This window comes from Acinonyx jubatus, chromosome B3, assembly GCF_027475565.1.
Source record: "Acinonyx jubatus isolate Ajub_Pintada_27869175 chromosome B3, VMU_Ajub_asm_v1.0, whole genome shotgun sequence".
NCBI lineage: Eukaryota > Metazoa > Chordata > Mammalia > Carnivora > Felidae > Acinonyx > Acinonyx jubatus.
In genome coordinates, this window is record NC_069386.1 from 21742950 (window position 1) to 21764913 (window position 21964).

The window sequence follows — 21964 nt, forward strand, 5'->3', positions numbered from 1 at the left end:
TGCAACCAAACCAGGTGAATAATCACAAACCTAAGTCCACACCTGAATATGTGCCCCAGATAAACATCTTGAGAAACCAGTACCTGCAAATGAGGTGCCAAGATTTGAACTTTATTAAGCTGCACTGTAATGGGAATGTATGCCTGAAAAGTGGGATCTTGTTCTCAGGGAACTAGATTCCCACCACATAGGAGGGAGGACTGTCACCCCTCCATCTACAGTGCCCCTGGAGTGGCCTCCAACAATGCATGACAAGTCCTCAGGCAGCAGAGAGACTGGAGAAAGAAATCAAAGGATAAGACTAACATCTGGGCAGTAAGAAAGAAAGAAGGACCTTCCCCACTTTGTGGTTTGGGGTCCCAAGAAGCTCAGCTTTTGTGGGAGGTAACATTACAGAAAATCCCTGGGTTTACTCCTTGGGCTGCAGACTAGCCACCCCTGTCTTGATAAATAGTAGGCTGTCCTGGTTGTGGCCTTGTAAACAACTGAATAAGAGAAACACACAAATGAACAATATGTAGTTATCTCTGTAAAATCCTTTGTTTACTCCTTTGATCTAATTAACATGAGGAAATAGGGCTTAACATGAAAAAGCTTAAAGATGAAAAAGGAACCTCAAATGAGGACATTTGACCACCATACTTGCTGCAGAGTACTGGTTAGCAAGTGAAGTCTTCAGTGTCAGAACAAGAGAGTACTGGTTACAATGATAAGGCTGCCCTGGATCACACCCAGCCTGTAAGGATGAAATAAAATTTGAAATAAAATTATTTATTTATTTATTTATTTATTTATTTATTTATTTATTTATTTTTAATTTTTAAAAATGTTTTATTCAGTTTTGAGAGACAGGGAGAGAGAAAGAGAGAGAGACAGAGTATGAGCAGGGGAGGGGCAGAAAGAGGGAGACACAGAATCCAAAGCAGGCCCCAGGCTCTGACCTGTCAGCACAGAGCCTAATGTAGGGCTCAAACTCATGAACCACAAGATCATGATGAGAGTTGAAGTTGGACACTTACCTGATTGAGCCACCCAGGCATCCGTGAAATAAAATAATTTAACAAAGTGAGATTCCAGTTCTAGGAAAAGACGGACTAGACACACTGTCACTATTCTTATTACGAAAAACAGCTTAAAACTCTGGGCTTAATATACTAAAACAAAGAAAAAAACAGACAAAAGCAATAAACAAACAAGCCTAGGAAGACTGAAAGGTGGAGAGTGAAAGGCAGACTGGCTAGGGACCCTGAGACTTGGTGAACAACACAATGGGGAGGTCCCTGGGTTTCCTTTATGTGTAATATATCCTGGACTAGGTGCTGGACAAGCCAGCATCTTGGCTATGCCAATAGACACTCTCAAAAACAGCCTGCTCTCTCTGGCCAAAGGACAAGGAAAGAAGCAACCTACCAGGATGGAAAAATTTTATGCAATGGACCAAATACCATGGAAAAAAACTGTGACTCCACCCCACTCCTGAGTGGGGAGCCTAGACTTCTACCCTTGTTGGGCTGAAATTAGACACTCATTTCCTTTCTCCCCAAGAGTGGTATCAGAGCAGGCCAAGAGGGCAGGCAGGACTTTCATCCTTGCTTGGTGGTAAGAAGACCCTCTCGGCTCACACTGTCAGCATAGCTATACGGGGAGGCTGGGATTCCATCCCTATCCAAAAGTAACAAAGCATTCTTCTCTTCTCCACCTAAGTAGTATCTGTAGAGATGAAGTAGGGAATATTATGAGGGATTCCCTCCTCTGCCCAGCCACGATAGTAGCAGCTGAAGCCCAATAGGAAACCTGAAATTCCACCCCAGCTCAACAGTTATAACAGTTTTATTCCCTCCTCGCTTCTCCAGGGTGTCCATGGAGGTGGAATGGGGAACTTTGTCTTCCATTCCCACCTGGAAATAATGAGGTAGCACATTATTTCCTCTGTCAGACTATTGTCCAAGGAGGACTGCCAAAACATAAATTTTAAATAGGATTCAGAATCTGATAACATAATATGTAGGGTATAATTGAAAATCACTCGTCACACAAAGAACCAGGAAAATCTCAACTTGAATGAGAAAAGACAGTAGATGCCAATACCTATGTGACACAGATGGAATTCTCTGACAGATGTTTTAAAGCAAATATCATACAAATGCTCAATTATAAGCATCCTTGAAACAAATGAGAAAGTAGAAAGTCTCAGTAAAGAAATAGAAGATATAAAAAAATAATTGAAATTTAGAACTGAAAAATACAACAACCTAAATGAAAAACTTACTGGATAGGCTCAACAGCAAAATGAATAGGACAGAGGAAAGAATCATTGAACTTAAACACAGAACAATAGATATTACCCAATTTGAACAACAGAAAGAAAATAGAAAAAAATTACCAACCTCAGGGACATGCGCATATAGCACAAGATATAAAATTTGCATCATCAAAGTCTCAGAAGGAGAGGAGAAAGAATCTGGAGCTGAAAAGTATTTGGAGAAAGAATTTCTTAAAACTTCCCAAATTTGGAAAAAAATATAAACCTGCAGAATCAAGAGGTTGAGCAAACCTGAAGTTTTATAAATCCAAAAAACAACCTATGCCAAACACAAAATAATCAAACTTCTAGAAACTAAAGCAAAGAGAAAATATTTTTTAAAAATTATTTATTTATTTATTTATTTATTTATTTATTTATTTATTTATTTAGAGAATGAATCCCAAGCAGCCTCTGCACTGTGAGCACACAGCTGAACACAGGGCTCAATCTCACAAACCATGAGATCATGACCTGAGCCAAAATCCAGAGTCAGATGCTTAAGTGACTGAGCCACCTATGCATCCCAAAGAAATAATCTTGAAAGCTAAGTGGGGGAAATCACCTAATAGTGGAACAATAATTCAAGTGACAATGGACTTCTCAGAAACCACAAAGACTAGAAGGAAGTGGAATAACATTTGTCAAAAGCTAAAAGGAAAGAAATGTCAACCCAGAGTTCTATATCCAGTAAACATACTCATCAGAACTGAAGGGGAAATTAGGACATCTTGGATGAATAAAAGCCTAAGAGAATTTATCACTAGCAAACCTACCTAGAAGAAAGGCCAAGGAATTTCTTAAAATGGAAAAGAAATAACAAACAACAAGAACAACAACAAAAACAACAAAACCCTCCCAAAACTTGGAACATCAGGAAGTACAGAAAAACAATGGAAAGAGTAAAAATTTGAGTAATACAAGACATCGTCATTCTTTTCTAAGTTATATTTAATGGTTTAAGCAAAAATTGTAACATTGTCTGATGTGATTCTCAAAGTACTACATAGAAGAAATATTTAAGGTAATTGTAAATAGGAGAAGGCAAAGGCACTTAAAAGGAGGTAAAGTATCTATATTTTGCTCAAATTGATAAAATATTAACATCAGTATACTGTGGTAAGTTACTTATATACAATGCAATACTTAGAGAAATTATGGAAAAAAACAAAACAAAACAAAGAACTGAACTCATACTGTGTGTTCTGTGACCACAGTGGAATCAAAATTGGAAGTCAATAATAGAAAAAAATTTCAAAAACACTTCAAATACTTGGAAACTGAACAACAGACTTCTAAATAATCTATGGATTAAAGAGGAAGTCTCAAGAGAAATTAGAAAACATATTCAATTGAAAGAAAATAAAAACACAACATATCAAAATATGTAAGACACAGCTAAAGTACTGTTAAAACGTAAATTGACAGCACCATTTTTACGTTAGAATAGAGTAAAAGCCTCAAATCAATAATCTAAGCTCCCACTTTATGAAACTAGCAATATAAACACACAGCCAGTTAACAAAGGTAGAAAATAATAAAGAGCAGAAATGAAATTAAAAACAGCAAAACAATGGAGAACAATCAGTAAAACAAAAAGCTGGTTCTAGCAAAAGTGACAAAGGAGAAAAGATACAAATTACCTATAACAAGAATGAAACAGAATATTGCTGCATATTCTCAGACACCAAAAGTATAACATGGGAACATTACAAACAAGTGTATACACATAAACTTGGTCACTTAGATGAAATGGATCAATCTCTTGAAAAGGAAAAACTTTTACAACTCACTCAATATGATAGATAGATAATTTGAATATTCCCCTAACTATTAAAGAAATTTAATTTGCAATTTAAATCTTCCTAATGAGAAATCTCCAAGCTCATACTGTTTCTGAAGAATTTTGAAGAATAACACATGTTTAAAAAAAGAATGCCAATTCTATACAAGCTCTTCCAGAAAAGAGAAGAATAAATAACACTTTTCAATTAAATTAACAAGGCCACTATTACCTTAATACCAAAATCTGAGAGATACAGTATATAAAAAAGTAAATTGTATTCTTAATAAACACAAATATTATTTATATATCATAAATATTATATAAATAAGTATAATAAATAATATAAACCCTACTTGGTCATGGTATAAAATTATATATGTGTATGTATGAAATTATATACATAAAAAAACAAGTCAGATTTATTCCAGGGATGCAAGAATGGTTCAATATTTAAAAATTTATCAATGTAATTTTACCATATTAATAGGCTAAAGAAGACAAATCCCACAATTATATCATTCATGATAAAAAACTTTCAGGGGCGCCTGGGTGGCTCAGTCAGTTGGGCGTCCGACTTCAGCTCAGGTCATGATCTCGAGGTCTGTGAGTTTGAGCCCCGCATCAGGCTCTGTGCTGACAGCTCAGAGCCAGGAGCCTGTTTCAGATTCTGTGTCTCCCTCTCTCTCTGACCCTCCCCTGTTCATGCTCTGTCTCTCTCTGTCTCAAAAATAAATAAACGTTAAAAAAAATTAAAAAAAAACTTTCAGAGCATTAGGAATCAAGGGGAATTTCTTCAACTTGATACAAAATTATGCAAAAATACTATAGCTAACATAGTTAATGGTGAAGGACTGGGTGTTTTCCAACTATGATTAGGGTCAAGGCAATGATGTTTGCTCTCACTATGATATTCAACATACTACTGGAAGTGCTAGCCAGAGCAGTAAGACAAGAAAGGAAATAAAAGACATACAGATTGGAAAGGGAGAAATAAACTGTTACTCTTTGCAGATAATATAAAAGTCTACATAGAAAATCCTTCAAAGAAGTTACAAAAGATTCCTAGAATAGGAGAATTCAGCAAGTTCACAGGATACAAGATCAATATACAAAAATAAACTGTTATTCCTATACACTAGTAATGAACCCATGAACACTGAAATTAAATATACAATACCATTTGCAATTACTCTGTAAACTGATGGAATACTTAGGTATAAATCTAACAAAATGTGTATAGGACTTATATGCTTAAACTATAAAACACTCATGAAATAAATAAAAGAAGATCTAAATAAATGGAGAGACATATTGTGTTCATGGACTGGAAAACTCAACATTGCAAAGATGTCTCCCTAAAATGATGTATAGGTTTAATGCAATTCCTATAAAAACTCCAGTAAGATTTTTGTAGATATAGACAATGTATTATATAATTGATATACAAAGACGAAGAAACTAGAAGATCTAAATAATTTTTAAAAATAAAAATAATGTGGTATTAATCACTCTAGCTGAATTTCAGACTTACTACACAGCTTAGTTTATTATATGGCTACATAGATCAACAATACAGAATAGAAAACCCAGAAATAAACCTACAGAGGTATGACCAATTGATTTTTTTTTTGCTTTGGTTGCATTTTTTAACAGATTTATTGAGATATAATTCATGTACCATACAATTATCCCATTTAAAGTGTACAATGTGGGGTGCTCGGGTGGCTCAGTTGGTTAAGTGTCCAACTCTTGATTTTGGCTCAGGTTATGATCTCTTGGTTCATGAGATTGAGCCCTGCATCGGACTCTGTGCTGATAGTGCAGAACCTGCTTGGGATTCTCTCCTTTTCTCTCTCCCCTTTCCCCACTTGCGTGCGTGTGTGTGTGTGTGTGTGTGTGTGTGTGTGTGTGTGTGTGTGCCTTCTTTCTCTGTCTCTCAAAATAAATAAATAAACATTAAAAAATAAAGCTTACAATTCAGTGATTATTATAATATTATATTAAGTTTTTAAAATTGTGGAAATGTATATGTAACATAAAATCTGCCATTGTAACTGTTTTTTAAGTGTGCAGTTCAGTGGCATTTCAAAAATTAGGAACATTTCACGAATTTGCATGTCATTCTTGCTCATGGTCTATAGTAATTTCTCTGCATCACTCCTATTTTTGTACATGTACTCCCAAAGTGGGTACTGGCCAAGTGATTTTTGATAAAAGTATAAAAGTAAATCAATGGAGTAAAGGCAATCTTTTCAGCAAATGGTATCATTTGCTGATTATATACCCATCAGCAAAAAAAAAAAAAAAGCCAAAACAAAACAAAACACCTCAATCTCATATTTTATACAAAATAAAGTAAAAACAGATTATAGATCCATATGTAAAACACACACCTATCAAGTCTTTAGAAGAAAAAATAGGAGAAAATCTTTGGGTTGTAGGGCTTGGTGACAAATCAAAAGCAAAATCCATAAATTGGACTTTATTGAAATTAAAGCTCTTGGCTCTGTGAAGGACCCTGTTAAGAAGGTGAAATGGCGAGCTGGGAGAAAAGGTTTGCAAACCACATTACTGACAAACAATTCCTATCTAGAAAATATAAAGAATCTCATCATTCAATTCTAAAAGACAATCCAATTAGAATGTGGGCAAAAGCCCTGAAGAGGCCATATATAAAGAAAGGCTTTTATCTCTGCTACTGTAGCCAGTATGTAAATGGAGCACAACTTGATTCAACAACAGCACCCCAGGCCCTGCAGCAGGGGAGCTTTGTGGATGCAATACAGAAAAGACTGCAGAGAAGGACGCCAATAAAGGACCAAGGTCAAGGAGGCTTATACACTAGGCCTTCGTCAGCAAGTGCTACGCAGAGAGACCAGGAGACTTCACAGAGATACGGGAAGAGATTCACACTAACCTTATAAACCAGGTATAACTGATAGGGGCAGAAAAAGCCAGTCCCAGCTGCTTTAAGTGCTTAACTCTGAACTTGAGCCAATTTGGGCTGACAGAGAGACATTTTTTGCAGTTATGGCATCTGTTTTCCAAGAGTGCTGCATGGGATGAACAAGGTCCCTGGTGGTCTCAAGTGCCCAAGTCATGGATTCCATGATGTGTATTAATGAGTGTTTTATAGCAGTGCTGTGCCAGGCACTGGGGAGAAAGACAAGGTGTTCTTGCTCGCCTGTGTTGGCAGGTTGTCGAGAGTTTAGCTCAGCTACTTCATGGCATTGGCATACATTTTGTGTGGTCAAATGGCCTGCAGCGCCCTTAAATGACACCAGCCCCCTCATGCAAGCACATCCCCTAAATGGCAGCCTGCAGAATTATAAGCAAATATAAGTTCCTGATATGAGTTCTCCAACAGCCCTTGTGAGAGTCTCTGCCATCTCATAGGGCTTCCCCTTTGTGTGCTCCTTAGGTAAGACCCTTGTGAAACTTAACAAAGCCCTGCTTTTTTTTTTTTTTTTTTGGTCTGAATTGAACAATCTGGCCTTATTCCAGCATTCCCTAAAGCATTCCATCCACAGACTCTAATATGAAGGCATGAGCCCCAGGTCCTGCCATGCCATTTTCTCTTTATCTGCACCCTTGCTTGACCTCCCCTTTTTGCACCCAGGGGCATCATGTACTTCCTTCAGGACCTGCAAGTAATAAACTCTATTTCATTTTCTTGTGTGGTCTTTTGTTGAACTGCAACTGACCATCTGCCATCCTTGGCCTCTGCTTAGCAAATGTTAATTTAACAAGAATAAAACCATAACACAGTTAAATAAGGGATAAAGAGTTAAAACTACCAGAAGCACCTCTAGAGAAGGGTGAATACAAAAAAGGGTCAGAGAATGACAAACACCTCAATGCAGAAGGGTGTGGTGAGCAAGGCAGAGGTGCCCCTCTGGAAATCCATCTTGAATTAGGAAGGGGGGGGTCATAGTGACTACATGACTACATGTAGTGTAGTGACTACATGGGACTACATGCCTGGTCAGCTTGGTACTTCCTTCCACAGACCCCCAAATGAGCTGGCATCACACAGGAGTAGTACTTGTGTATTAACCATCTTTTATTTTCTATATTTGATGATTTGACTTCTTGGGGCCTTGATAACCCTAAAGGGACAGCTCTTCCCAGAGTTAGCCAATTCCTAGAGATAGTAAAGAACTCACCCCTAAGCATGGCTTTCATATACAAAACAACAAATCTAGGGCCCACACCCTAAACACCTTCACTATGGAGGACACTTCAAGCCACTATCCACCTGCCCTAAATACCCAGGACCAAGTACTAGATGACTAGGGACAGTCCCTATGCTCCAGAGACCACTGGAATTAGTCACATTAGCCAATCCTAACCCCGCTCACCCTGCATTACCCATCCCTTCCCATGGAAATGACAATAAATCCTCTTGCCCACATTTTACCCTCATTCCCTGTGCTTCCTGACCAACCTGAGGCTCCCTGTGGCATGGTATGCCCCAACTTCTTGGGAACTGTGATTAAGAAACTATTTTTTGATTGACAATCATTTCCTGATCTGTTGGCCTTACTATGTCTCAAACTTTCTATTAACACACTATATTCTAAAGCAACTTGTACTTGAGATTATGACTAGTTAAACTTCACACATTCAGCCTCTTTTTCTGTAACATGATTCCATTCTTCATATCAAGACTTTTCTGGCTGCTCCATCAAGTTAAAGGGGATCCTTTAGAATACTGATAATGAAATTGAGCCAACTCCCCAGACTCATTCCAGAGTGTGCTGAGAAAGTTAGTGCCCCCACCTTAGAGAGTGAAGCTCTGTGGGTCCAAGTCCTGCCTGGTATGCAGGGTGAGACCATCTGGAGTGGGGAGGAGTGGGGGATTATACTAGGTCCAGATCAGAGTTTGGGGATGTTGAGTATTCTACCCATTCTGTTTATGATTCAGATGAGGTCACACACAGAGCAGGAGTGCTGATGTGACCAAGACAGAATGAGAATGAGCAGTGATGAAATGAGCCTCATGCTAAATGTTCACTGACTGGTTCATGAGCTGACGAAAGCTTGATTACCCAAAGCAATAGTGGGACATGTCCATCATTTCATTCATCATATGAAAAAGGCTGATTTTCCAGCAAGTCTTTGACTTGAAGGGGATGTGAGGTACATTGCAGGCTCTCAGTCCTTCAGGGTATAGACCAGGGTGACATCATAGCTTTGTCTATACTCCCCGCTTCAGCCGGTCTCCTGGAGCTGGCTCCACACGACAAGCAGTGCAGGGTCTCTGGCTATGACATGCTGCTGTGTCTGTGCTTCTCACTTTCCTTCCTGTGCTTTAAAGCACATTGCCCCATCCTAAATCTACCCTGCTCAAAATTGTTTTCCTTCCTTTTTTCTCCCTCTCTCTCTTGCCTTACTTTCCTTTTTATCACTAATCTCCATAATTCTGCCAACTTCACTTGCTATAAATCAGTTTGAAGTCACCAGGTTCTCCAGGGGGAATGAACTCTAAATTGCATGATGATATCTGTAATACCTACAAGAGCCCTGAAAAATACAACCACAAGAATGGGAAAGCTTTTACCTCCCTAACACTTCTTAGAGTGAGGTGTTTTTTTTTCCTAGCAAAGTTGCAAAACTCCACTAATTTTAAGTCTGAGAATTGATTCCCTGGTTTGCACTGAGGTTCAAAGGATATTGTGAGAATACGCATTTGAGATAACAGGGGATAATGCATTTTGTTTGTGTCATCTCAGATTGGGGTCCATTGGCTTGTTCTTGGAAGCTCTCCCTGTGGGTAAACTCTGAGTGGCTGGGAGGCGATGGACCAGGACAGAAGCCCCAAAGGGGATTTTTTTCCTCAGTCCTATTTCCTGGGCAAAGACTTTCTGAGCACTTACAAAGGTGTGTCAAGGAAGTACAGCTATGCAGCAGGGCACAGGGTGGTGTTCTGCCCTGGAGGTCGGTCTGGGGCAGCCCACACAGGTCCAACTGGCAGTGCTAAGTAGGAAGTTAGCCGCCCAGGTAAAGACTCTGGGAAACTGAATGAGCATGATGTGGGGAATCTAATCAAAATGCAACTTAATTTTTGTCTCCTTGACCTCCCATATTCAGGAGGGAATTTAGCTGGGGGAATTCAGAAGAGTTTTCTTTCCACTGGATGAGAATCTGGTATACCCCCCTGACTTATAAACATAGTCCAGATCATAAATGGAATGTATTGTGTCCACTGAGTTAATCACACCTCCATCTCTCAATATTCATTTAAGGTACCTTCTCCTCCAGCCCCTCTAAACCTGGTCTGAGGGATCCTGCCTGCTATAAAGGGGGCGAGGCCTGGTATATTTTGATGAATTTCAGGCAGGGGAAAGGAAGTTTGAACTGAGGATTCTCCAGACCCCACCTTATGTCCCTAGGCCTGGCAGAACTTTTCACCAGGAAACATCATTAATAGGGTGAAAGGCAAACCAAAGAAAAAAAAGTTCACTGAAATCCACAGAATCAAGAAAGAAGTTAGTAAGAAATAGCTAATCCAATATAAACATGGAAAGATATCTGAACACTTCATAAAAGGATACCTGAATGGCCAAGAACCAATGAAAATTTGCTCAACCTCAGTTACTGCAGAAATTAAACTAAAATCACAATTAGACACCTCCCAGATCTGAAATCACTGAAACAAAATATACCAAGTGTAAGTGAAGATGTGAAGTATCTGGATCCTTCCTCCTGAGCTGGTGAGAGTATAATTGGTTCAACACCTTTGGAAGATACTTGGCAGTATCTACCAAAACTGATCACACATACACCCTATGACCAGCAATTTCAGTACTTGGTATATACTCAACCACAATGTGTACACATGTATACCAAAGCATATGGAAAGAATTTTCATGGCAGCCTTACTCACAGAGCTAAGAACTAGAAGCAACCCAAATGAATACCAATGGTAGGCTGGATGAATTGGTATATATGCACACATGGACGAAGAGTATATTAGTAGCACAGTATGAATGAATGACCTATGTTCAATATACTTATCATACAACATACTATAATTCATCACATGAAGTGTACAAATAACCTACAGGTTAGAAGTCACGATAGTGAATAGAGTGGATAGAGAAAAAAGGAGGTGATGGGTTAAAAACACAGGGGGCAAAATGGATGCAGATAATGAGCTATTTTTTGGTCTGAGTGGTGATTACAAAGGGATATGTGCATTTCTGTATAACTCATGAGGCTGTACATTTTGATGTGTGTTTTTCTGTAGGTATGTTATACTTCAATAAAAATGATGGGCAATAAAAATCTGTGGACCATAAAAGAGCCCTTATGTAAACCTAATAAACAGGCTCATGAAGAACTTCTCCAATCCAACTTCTGTTTACACACATTTTTGAAAAACAGCCTTCCTGGCACGTAGCTGGGCATTTGCTAGCATGCTATTGATCATTTCACTCAGTCTGAACACTTTTATCCACATCAGCAAACCACAGTCTGCCCCTTCCTCCAATCCCTTCTCCCCACAGCCAGAAAGATCTTTAAAAGATGTAAGTTATATCACATAATTCCCTGCTTGAAACTCACCAACAGCCTCCCACTACACTGGAATAAAACCCAAGCTTGCTTCTCAGACTTCAATGTCTTTGTCTTTCAGTACTGCACCATCTGCTGTGCCCACTGCTCCAGGCTTACCTGGCACCAGGGCTGTCCAGGACCAGTGCTTCAGGTCTGTCCCCCACACATGCTGGGTACTTCCCACACCCTTTCCTGCACTTGTGGCTGACTTTGCTGGAAGAGCTTCCATAGCACTTCCCACCCTTTTCCTTGCATTCCAAGAATCTGGTTCAATTTCACCACTGCTGAGAAGCTTTCTTCACTCCCACCCAAACTGCCCTCCCCATTATTATATTACCGTACCAATTACTACTTCTGGAGAACTAATATAATCTGTAATAACATTATGCAGCCATCCATCCATCTGTCCCTCTATCCTGTGTGTGTTCGCTTTGGAGAATTTAAGTTCTGGGAACTTGCCTGTTTTGTCTCCCCAGGACCTAGCACATAGCACAGTTCAGGGCATGTCAGAGCTACTCAGTAAAAGTATGTTGAAGAAGTAAATGGAAATTATAAAGGCAACTACCCATTCAATCCATTCCTCTGCTTTACACCTGGGCAAAGGTGTTTCCTAAACTCCTGAACTCCAAAGTGAGCATTCAAGACATTGCCATTTTGGCAAAACTGTACTGAGGTCTTCCTGGCTCAACAGTGTGCTGCATACAGAGGGTACACTAAGTCACAGACACTGCTCACATTTTAGTGGTATAGTGAGACACAAATAGGTTACTTCAGTTCATACTGGTTTGTAAGGAAATTATATAATTGTAAACAATGTTATGAAAATGAAACCAATCACCCACCTACCTTCCTACCTTTCTTTCTTTCTTTCTTTCTTTCTTTCTTTTGTTCTTTCTTTCTTTCTTTCTTTCTTTCTTTCTTTTGTTCTTTCTTTCTTTCTTTCTTTCTTTCTTTCTTTCTTTCTTTGTTTCTTTCTTTCTTTCTTTCTTTCTCTTTCTTTTTGTCAGGAACCCAAGAAACCACCAGAGGAAAAGCATTTAGAAAGTTTTACTAGTAATTATTCTCACCTACTATTTAAAAAAAGCATTGCTTAATGACTTCAATAGTGCACTTTGTATTAACACCTTTATTCTGTGGTCTGAAATATTACGCTGTTGAGATGCACTGGCAATCAAAGAAAACAAAACGGACCAGACAATCGTACATGATGTGTGATTGGGCACAACTGTCAGAGAGAAATAGGGCAGAAAGGAGAAAGGACAGCAAAATGCGCACAAGATCAGCAAGAGCGAAGAGAATGTCCTGCAGGAAAGAAAGGATGTGTGCTTTCCTGGTGCTCAAATACCTTTGTCGCCGCATCACAAGGACATGCTGGAAGCAATGCGAGTACCCAGCAATGAGGAACACTGCTAGGAAATTTGGTCTATCAACTTCAGTTGAACATTTTTCAGACATTAAAAGTCATCTAAAAAATGAAGATGACCAAATGGTATGTTCCCTGTGATGGCACTTTGTAAAACCTGTGCATGTGGACACAGAGATCCAAGCAGGTCATTCCCCTCTGAAAGCTGCCCAGGGTCCTACACCACTTAAAGTGAATGATGGTGACACCTGGGTGGCTCAGTTGGTTAAGTGGCTGACTCTTGATTTTCGCTTATGTCATGATCTCACGGTTTGTGAGTTCAAGCCCTGCATCGGGCTCTGCACTGACAGCACGGAGCCTGCTTGGGATTCTGTCTCTGTCTCTCTCTGCCCCTTCCCCACTTGCTCTGTCTCAAAATAAATAAAAATAAATGTAAAAAAAATAAAGTGAACTATGAAAATTGCAAAATAAGTCACATGTATACCACTGTGATGTGCAAATGGTGTTCTTTGATCTAATGTTTACTTCATTTAATTTTTTTTTAATTTTGAAATAATTTCAGATATATAGAAAAGTTGCAAAAATAATACAAAGGATTCCTACTTACCTATATATAACTATATACCCCAAATGTTAAAGTTTTACATTTTATCATTCTATGTATGAGTCTAATCTAAAGACTCTATTCATTTCACCCATTGTCCCAACAATGTCCTTTGTGGCAAAACACTTGTTTTCTGATCCAGAATCCTACATTGTATTTCATGCTCATATGTCTAATCTAGTTTTTAAAAATCTGAAACAGCTTCTTAGTTTTTCATTTCATGACCTTCACATCCTCCAACTTGGGTATGGAATGTCCCTCCATCTGGGTCTGTCCTGTGATGCTTCATGATTAGAGTAATTGTACATTTCTAGCAGGGATACAACAGAAGTGATGCTCTGCCCCCAGTGCCCAAGCACCAGATGCCCAAGACACATGATGTCTACTGGGCTCTAGGTGGGCTCGTCACCGATGATGCTCATTTTGATCTCTTGCTTAAGACAATGCCTGTCTGTTTCCTTCACTATAATGTCACCATGTCTTCATTTGTAATCCACCTTGCGTGGAGACACTTCATGCACATATTCTACATCTCAGTGAATTTGTCTCCGCTAGTTTAGCACTCAGTGATATTCTTGCCTAGAACAATTAAAACTTTGGTAGTTGTCAAATGATGATTTTCTAGTTCCTTCCTTTCTTCGACATTTATTAGCTTGTATTCCACTTAAGAGAAGGCTTTTCCTTTACCCCTTCCCCATTTATTTCTCTATTTATTCCTTTATTTACATTAGCACAGGTGTATGCACTTTTCTTTACTAAAAATTACCTATTTAATAAGTAATAACCAACTGCTGTTATGATTAGTTTGAGGCTCAAACTATCCTACTGTCCACCTGACTTGCCCCCATCACTCTTTGATGATATGTTTTTCCTGAAGTTCTAGTTATGCAAACACACCGTGCTTCTCGGACTCTCTTCTCATCGCACCCCCTATTTCTTTGCCAGATAATTCCTACTACTCTTTAAAGAGTCAATTTAGTAAGTTTCCCCAACTTCTCTTATCCTCCTTTCTCAAATCTTGCTATGACCTTGATAACCCATGTTTCTTTTCCATCCTATGCCCTGCCTGCTGGTTTAGGCTTAAGCAGTGGAGTCTGTGACTCAAATTTCTTTCTTACCCAGGTAAAGAACCATTCTGGTCCATGTGAGGTACTCAACAAATAAATATTTGCTGAATAAGTGAATAGGGAAAAAAACCAAAAACAACAGTGGAAACCTTCTTATTCTACATAACCTGTGATTCTATAGGTTTTTATATATTAGATCAAATCTCATAACTTTGTTGTTGAGATCTTCCATCTCCTTGCTAAATTTTTTCCTGTTATTTGAAGTTATTGAGAAAGCCAGATTAGTCTCTCATTACTATTTGCATTTTTCACTTCGTGTGCTGACACTTGGGGCATAATGTTTTAAATTCCTTCTTCCTTTTTGGTTCCCAGACATTGTCCTTCTCAATAACTTAGATGTGTAACACACATCTCAAAAATATTCCAAACTCAGCTTCAGAGAGTCTGATATTTCTTTCCAAATCAACCATCCTGGAAATCTTCCTGTCTCCATTTAGGGCAACCTCATGTTTTTATTTCTTCTGGCCAAAGACTGCAGGAGTCAATGTGAACTATTTCTTTCCCACTCCCCATCTGGCCCATCAGCAAGTCCTGTTGGGTTCTAAATACAATTTGAACACTGACCTGCCTGATTCCCACTGCTCCCCCTGCCATATCCTCATCCAAGTACTGTCTTTTCTCACCAACAGTAGTTATTGCAACTGCCTCCTCCCTAATCTCCCAGAAAGGCTGACATGTAGTTTCAAAACAAGGATCTTGCTAAACCTAAGTTATATCAAGTCCCCCTGCCCAGGACCCTCCAATGATGTCCCATCTTACTCAGAGGCAAAGCCAAATCCTACAGTGCCTGACAATGCTTTGAATGACATGGTGCTTGGTTCCCCTCTGATCCCATCTGCTTCTCCTTATCTCCCCACCAGCCATACTCTTCCCAGATGTTTCCTCTTCCTGGAACAGACATCCCTCTCCTCCTCCAGATCCTCCTCACAATCACTGCTTGATGAGGCCTCCCCTGACCCCCTTGTCTAAATGCTCAATTCCTCATGTGGGACTTCACTGCTTCAAGTCTCTGTTCTCTGCTTTATCTGTTCTCCTCAGCACTGATCACTAACAGTCTATATATTACACACATATATTGTATTTTTTGGTCCATTTCTCCCATTAAAGTGTAATTTCTACAAGGACACAGAGTTCTGTTTGTTCAGTAATATATAGTGCCTGGCCAAAAAAAGGTACACAATACATATATTAAAAATTAAATTGAAATGCAATGAGTTCTATATCTGAAAGGATGTTTCTAACTTCCTATTCCACTTTTCTAGTTAGAGGAATAGTTTTCAGGATATCTAGTGTAGCATTTTGTGGGCAATCTATGGTGTGTTTTCTATCTAAAAGGAAAAACAGGTGGACTTGGGTTGCTCTTCACTCTTAAACCAGATTGAAAAACTGTCAAGGTTCTGCTCATCTCTAACCAAAAGGAATCCAACAGCATCATGTTAGAGGCAATCAGACATATCCATTTGCCTTTTTTTTTTTGCTTTTAAGCTTAAATAATAATACATTTTTTACACAGAAATTAAGAAGTGTAGATGATCCCTGTAAAGGCTTAGTGACAATGTACATGTTAATATTAATGATAAATAATTGCAATTATTTATTTATTTATTTATTTATTTATTTATTTATTTATTTATTTATTTCTGAGAGAGCACAGGCAGGGGACGGGCAAAGGGAGAGGGAGAGAGAATCTTAAGCTGCCTCCATGCCCAGTGTGGAGCCCGATACAGGGCTTGATCTCATGACCCTAAGATCATGACCCTTAAATCATAACCCGAGCTGAAATCAACAATTGGATGCTTAACTGAAGCACCCAGGAGCCCCCTAAACAGAGAAAGCATTGCAGAAGAGTTTAAAGTTACACACAAGACACTACCAAACAGGTGTCGGGTGATTCACCCACATTTTACAGACTGTTTCAGTGAGTTCCTTTTGTGTCTCATCCAATAAAGTTGCTATTTCTGTATAATCAGTGTGTGTTATCTTGAGATAATCAGGGTGCAACAGTACAGCATAAGACAGCAGATGGGTTTACAATAGGGGGAGAAGGTATTAAAACAATATCATTAGGTTTAAGTGAAGTCAAAGGCAATGTTGACTCAAATGCACACTTTGTAAGAGCACAGAGCCTTTGGGCTACCACTTGTGTCCTGTGCAAAGTTAAGTGGCCTCAGGTGATTTCTTCCACTTTCATTTTCCTGTTCTCTTCTACCTCAGTATGTCTTTTGAGCTGTCCTCCCTCAGGGTGCAATCTTCAGCCACAGTTAGCCTGTGAAAGTGTTCTTCAAGAACAAAAGCTGAAAATCAAGTTAAAAACCTTACTACTCATTTTCTCCAGCATTGTTTGTGAAAGACACTACGACTTTTGTCTAACACAAAATAAGGTAACGATTTCTAAATTAATGTTACCATTACTTGGTTTCCTTTTCCTGCCCATAAAATTAAAATTTTATATTAAATTAATGGAGGCCACTGAAAAATCACGTGTATATCCCACAAAGAAGCCAGGTGACAGCGGCTGTACACAGCTTGCCCGTGTCACAGGAGTAATGGCAAATACTCTGCACATCAGCCTCCGTATTGAACTTGGGGTTCCCTGAAGTCATGGCTGGTGCACTTGTCTTCAGATTCCCCACATGTGACTTGATGTACATGCTCAATAAAAATATGTTGACTGATGGAGTGAATGAATGCATAACCAAAGAAGAAGAGGAGGCAGGATCTGGGTGTGTAAACAGTTGTCAGAGCACAGTGGCTGGCCTCCACCTGCAGTACAGACTCATCCTTCCTTGCATGGATTCTGGGCATTTAGCCCAGGCATACTATGGGGGACAAATATATCTTACGTGTGTGTGTGTGTGTATCTATCTATCTATCTATCTATCTATCTATCTATCTATATCTTTCTTGGCCAATGAAACATGAGGTGAGGTGATGTGCATAATTCTGAGTCAATACATGTAATTGCTGGGGCTCAACTCTGCAGTCCTTCCCTTCTTCCTGCCACCAAGCCTGATGATGCTCCAAATGGCAGCTGCTCTGTCAGCCTATGTGAGAGTGACATGAAGCAAGCTCCTAACAGACCCATGAAAATAAACCTCTGTGGCTGAAGCCTCTGAGGTTTGGGGGCTGGTTTGTTACTGTATTGATATACTAAGCTAGTATAACTCACTGCTAATTGACATACTAAGTATTTCCATTCATCCCCATGGCTTCAAGTATCTCTAAACTGATGATTCTCAGATTTATAATTTTAGCTCAGTCCTCACCCCTGAGCTAGAAGCTGTTTTTTCTCCAGCTGTGCCTCTCTTAATCTATGAAAGTTCAAGTGCCCAGGCTCAGTCTTGAGCTCCTTTCTCTTTCTCTATCCATACTCTTATCCTCAGTAATCTTGTCCCCTGAATTATCATTTATGCACCAGTGTCTTCCAAACTTAACCCCTCTCCAGGACACTGTACTTAATTTCTGCATAGTGCTTACATTAGTCCAGACTCTTAAATTTTTTTTAATGCTTCATTTATTTTTGAGAGAGAGAGAGAGAGACAGAACACAAGTGCAGGAGGGACAGAGAGAGGGAAACACAGAATTTGAAGCAGGCTCCAGGCTCTGAGCTGTCAGCACAGAGCCTGACGCAGGGTTCAAACTCACAAACTGAAAGATCATCATGTGACCTGAGCCAAAGTTGGACGCTTAACCAACTGAGCCACCCAGGTGCCCCAGTCTGGACTCAAAATTGAATAACAAAACTGAATTGTCCCCGTCTCCTGAATTTTACTCTTGAATTGACCAATACTGCCTACCATAAAAAGGTCCTTTGAAAATGTCAACACACACACACACACACACACACACACACACAGAGCAATTAAAGTGTTTACATTTTCTTTCCTCACATAAGTAGCAAGGCTGGAACAATATAATAATTAAAAAGAATAACTTGAACGGTGTAACTAGGAAAGAAAGGAAAGAACGAAAAAAGAAAGATGCAGCTTTATCATATCAAACAGAAAATGCAAAAACTGAAAACAGAACATTATTCTACATCATCAGCAAGCAACCTTCTTCAAAATCACAGCAAGAAGCAAGAGAAAACTGAAATCAGCCACTTTTTAAAAGACATATATTCTTTAAGGAATATTCCCTCGAGGACACTGCTCATGTAAGGCCCACAAAACACCAGGAAATTTCACTGGGTGTCCCAGTAACTGTAATGAGTCACTGAACCCACTAGCCAAGAGCAAATTCTGGAAGAGATCTGAATGCAAGAGACAATGGTGGCAGGTCAAGGCTCCTTTGTTAACCCTTTGCAGTAGAAACTATTTTTTTTTGAAAAGTTGCTTGAATCCAGGATGGAAAATGGCAATAGTAACAGAAAAACATACTTGGCCTGTCTCAGTATGTCATATCAAGAGACATGGGAAATGTCTGAAATCTCCACTTACAATTTCCCATCAAGCTTATTCTGACTCATAATCAGAATGGTAAGGCCAACTGTGATGGAGATAGGAGTCCATGGGTCAGGGCCAAGCCATCTTGGGCAGCCTCCAGGAACACTATGTCAGGTCCAAGTGCTTGACTTCTTTCCTATCAGGTCTCAAACCCATAATTTCCTCATCTTTAGCACAATATCCTGACCATCCATAATCTCGCACCCTGGTATTCTATACTCTTGGTGGGTTCACCCTTACACCTCGCCCTCATATTCATGTCATTCCCATCTTCCCACAATAGAACTCCTGCTGCTTTGTAGGGCTCCCTATGTTCTGTACAAGTTTCTGCATACTCCAAGGTCCACCTTTAGGTCTCCAGTTCTGTGGTGTCTATACCACACATGAATACCATATACTTATAGCTGCTATTAATTTAAAGCTTTGATATCTACTAGATAATTTACCCTCCTTATTATTTTTTCCACTTGCCTTGGTTATAGACCTTTACAATTCAATAGATATTTTACAATTTGTCAAGTTATGGGGCACCTGGGTGGTTCAGTCAGTTAAGTGTCTGACTCTTGATTTCAGCTCAGGTCATGATCTCAGGGTTCATAAGATCGAGCCCCTGCTTGGGACTCTGTCTCTCTCTCTCTCTCTGCCCCTTCCCCACTTGTGTGCACATGTGCATGTGCATGCTCTCTCTCTCTCTCTCTCTCTCTCTCTCTCTCTGTCTCTCAAAAAATAAATAAACTTAAAAAAAAGAATTTGTCGAGTCCCATGAAAAGTCATGCTGAAATTTTGGGATTTAGATAGCATTTGGAGGTTGACCCATGAGGAACTGTCACCCAGTGCACCAAGTCCTCCTATCTAGAAAGAGGTATATCTCCCATTCATTCTCCAACCTGGTGCCAAGTGGTTTCAGTTTTGGCCATTTCTCCAAGACTGTTTTTTCTATGACCCACAGGATGGCTACATTTCTAATCTCATGGGTTTTTCATTCCTCATTTAATTAGATCTGTGTGTAGTCCTGAATGCTTTCGATGAGTCCTTCCTTGAACATTCTTCCCTATTGCCTCCATAACACCTGCTCTCCTGATTTTCTATTAATTCTCAGCCTCCCTTTCTTGATCTTTGCTGGCTCTTCCATGCTCTCTGACCTGTAAATGACACATTCCTTGGAGCCTCACCCTGAGCTCTCTCTTACATTTTCTCCATAGATATTGTCAGCACTCATGTCCTGAAATATCATCCAAATGCCAACAATGCTCAAATTTATATTTCCAGCCATGAACTCTCTTCTTAACTTCACTTCAGTCTTATGGATCTGCCTACCTATGTGACATCTCACTTGACTATCTCAGTTACTTCAAACATAATGAGACTACAAACATGTTCTGCTCTCCTCATTGAATTGGCTTCTCCCTCCAGTTTTCCTCATTTGTGAAGGGCTCTTCCATTTACTTAAGTGGATCAAGCCAGGATCTTGGGAGCCATTCTTAGTCCTTTTTTCTCCACAACGAGTGAAGCTGTTAATCCATAACTCATGTGAAGTCTACAATTTAATGACAGGATTTATATGTTCAAATGACTTTAAGTCCACCTGCTTCTCTCCATCTTAATTTCTACCCATCTGCTCCAACCACCCAGCACAGAGCAGCTGGAATGACCCCTTCTTCTGTTCTTGGTCTCCACCCCCAATCCATTCTCCATATAGCAGCCTGAATGATCTTTTAAATCGGATAGTGCATTTCCCTCAACTTAAATTCCAAAGTGGTCCTTTTTTTGCAGATGGAATAAAAATAGAAACTCCCCTCCATGACTTAGGACCATTTGTGATCTAGCTCCTGCCTGTCTCGCCATCCCCCTCCATACCAATGGCCTTCATCCATTATGCTCCTGCCCTCTGCCCCACCCCAGCTTTCTTCTCTCAACCTCTCTAAGTACTCTTACTCTTTGCTTGCCATCCTTCCTATACTGACTCACACACATCCCTCAGGTCCTATGTTATTTTCTAAAAGGCTTCCCCTGGTTAACTTACCTAAAATAAGTCCCACCTTTATTTTCTCATAGAGCATACTTTCCCCCTTTACTGTGCTGCACATTAATTACAACTATGTGCATGTATGTGTTTTGTTAATATCTTTATCTTTCATTACACTGGAAGCTCCAGGAAGGGTTGGGCCATGTCTGTTAATCTCCATTGGGAGCCCAGCAGTTGGCACAATGCCTTGCACGTGGGCACCTAGAAAGTGCCAAATAAGTATTAACATACTGTTTATTACATAAATAGATAAGTGAAGTTTGCAGCCCTGTTGCCCCATAGTTCAGCAAAAAACAGATGGACTGTTGGGCCTGGTTTGTATCATAGCTCTGACATTGACTGTCATGAAAGAGGAGATAACAAAGCACTGAGGTCAGCGACAAGAGCATGGCAGCAATTGGTTATAGTCACAGTGAGTCATGTGACATAGAAGCTTACATTCAGACAACCTGGAAAGGCAGTTCATGGAGTGCTCAGAACAATGGGTGAGGATAGGTGCTTATTGAGTATGGCCCTTTAATGATTTTCCTTTCAGAGTTAAAAATAATATAACAAATCTGACACCTAGTTTACCTTCAAGGACATTCCATGTGGCACCTGGGGAAGCAAACAAAAATAAGTGCAGCTAAAACTGGGTCTTATTTTCATTCTCCACTTTCAGATTTAATCCTCTACTTTCTGTATGCCTAATCCCATCTTGCTCACATTTCTGGGAGATCTCTTTTTACATGTCTACAGAGTTTTTCCATAT

At 39.5% G+C, this 21964-nt stretch overlaps 1 protein-coding gene and 1 non-coding gene across 4 annotated transcripts in view; both read right to left on the reverse strand.

Moving 5' to 3' along the window:
- The window catches only part of OTUD7A (OTU deubiquitinase 7A), a 360750-nt gene that overhangs the window by 205508 nt on the left and 133278 nt on the right, over nucleotides 1–21964 (reverse strand). The window lies entirely within an intron of this gene.
- Nucleotides 6176–6281, reverse strand: LOC113602067 (U6 spliceosomal RNA). The gene has a single exon (XR_003423447.1). It is a non-coding gene; the product is annotated as a U6 spliceosomal RNA (small nuclear RNA).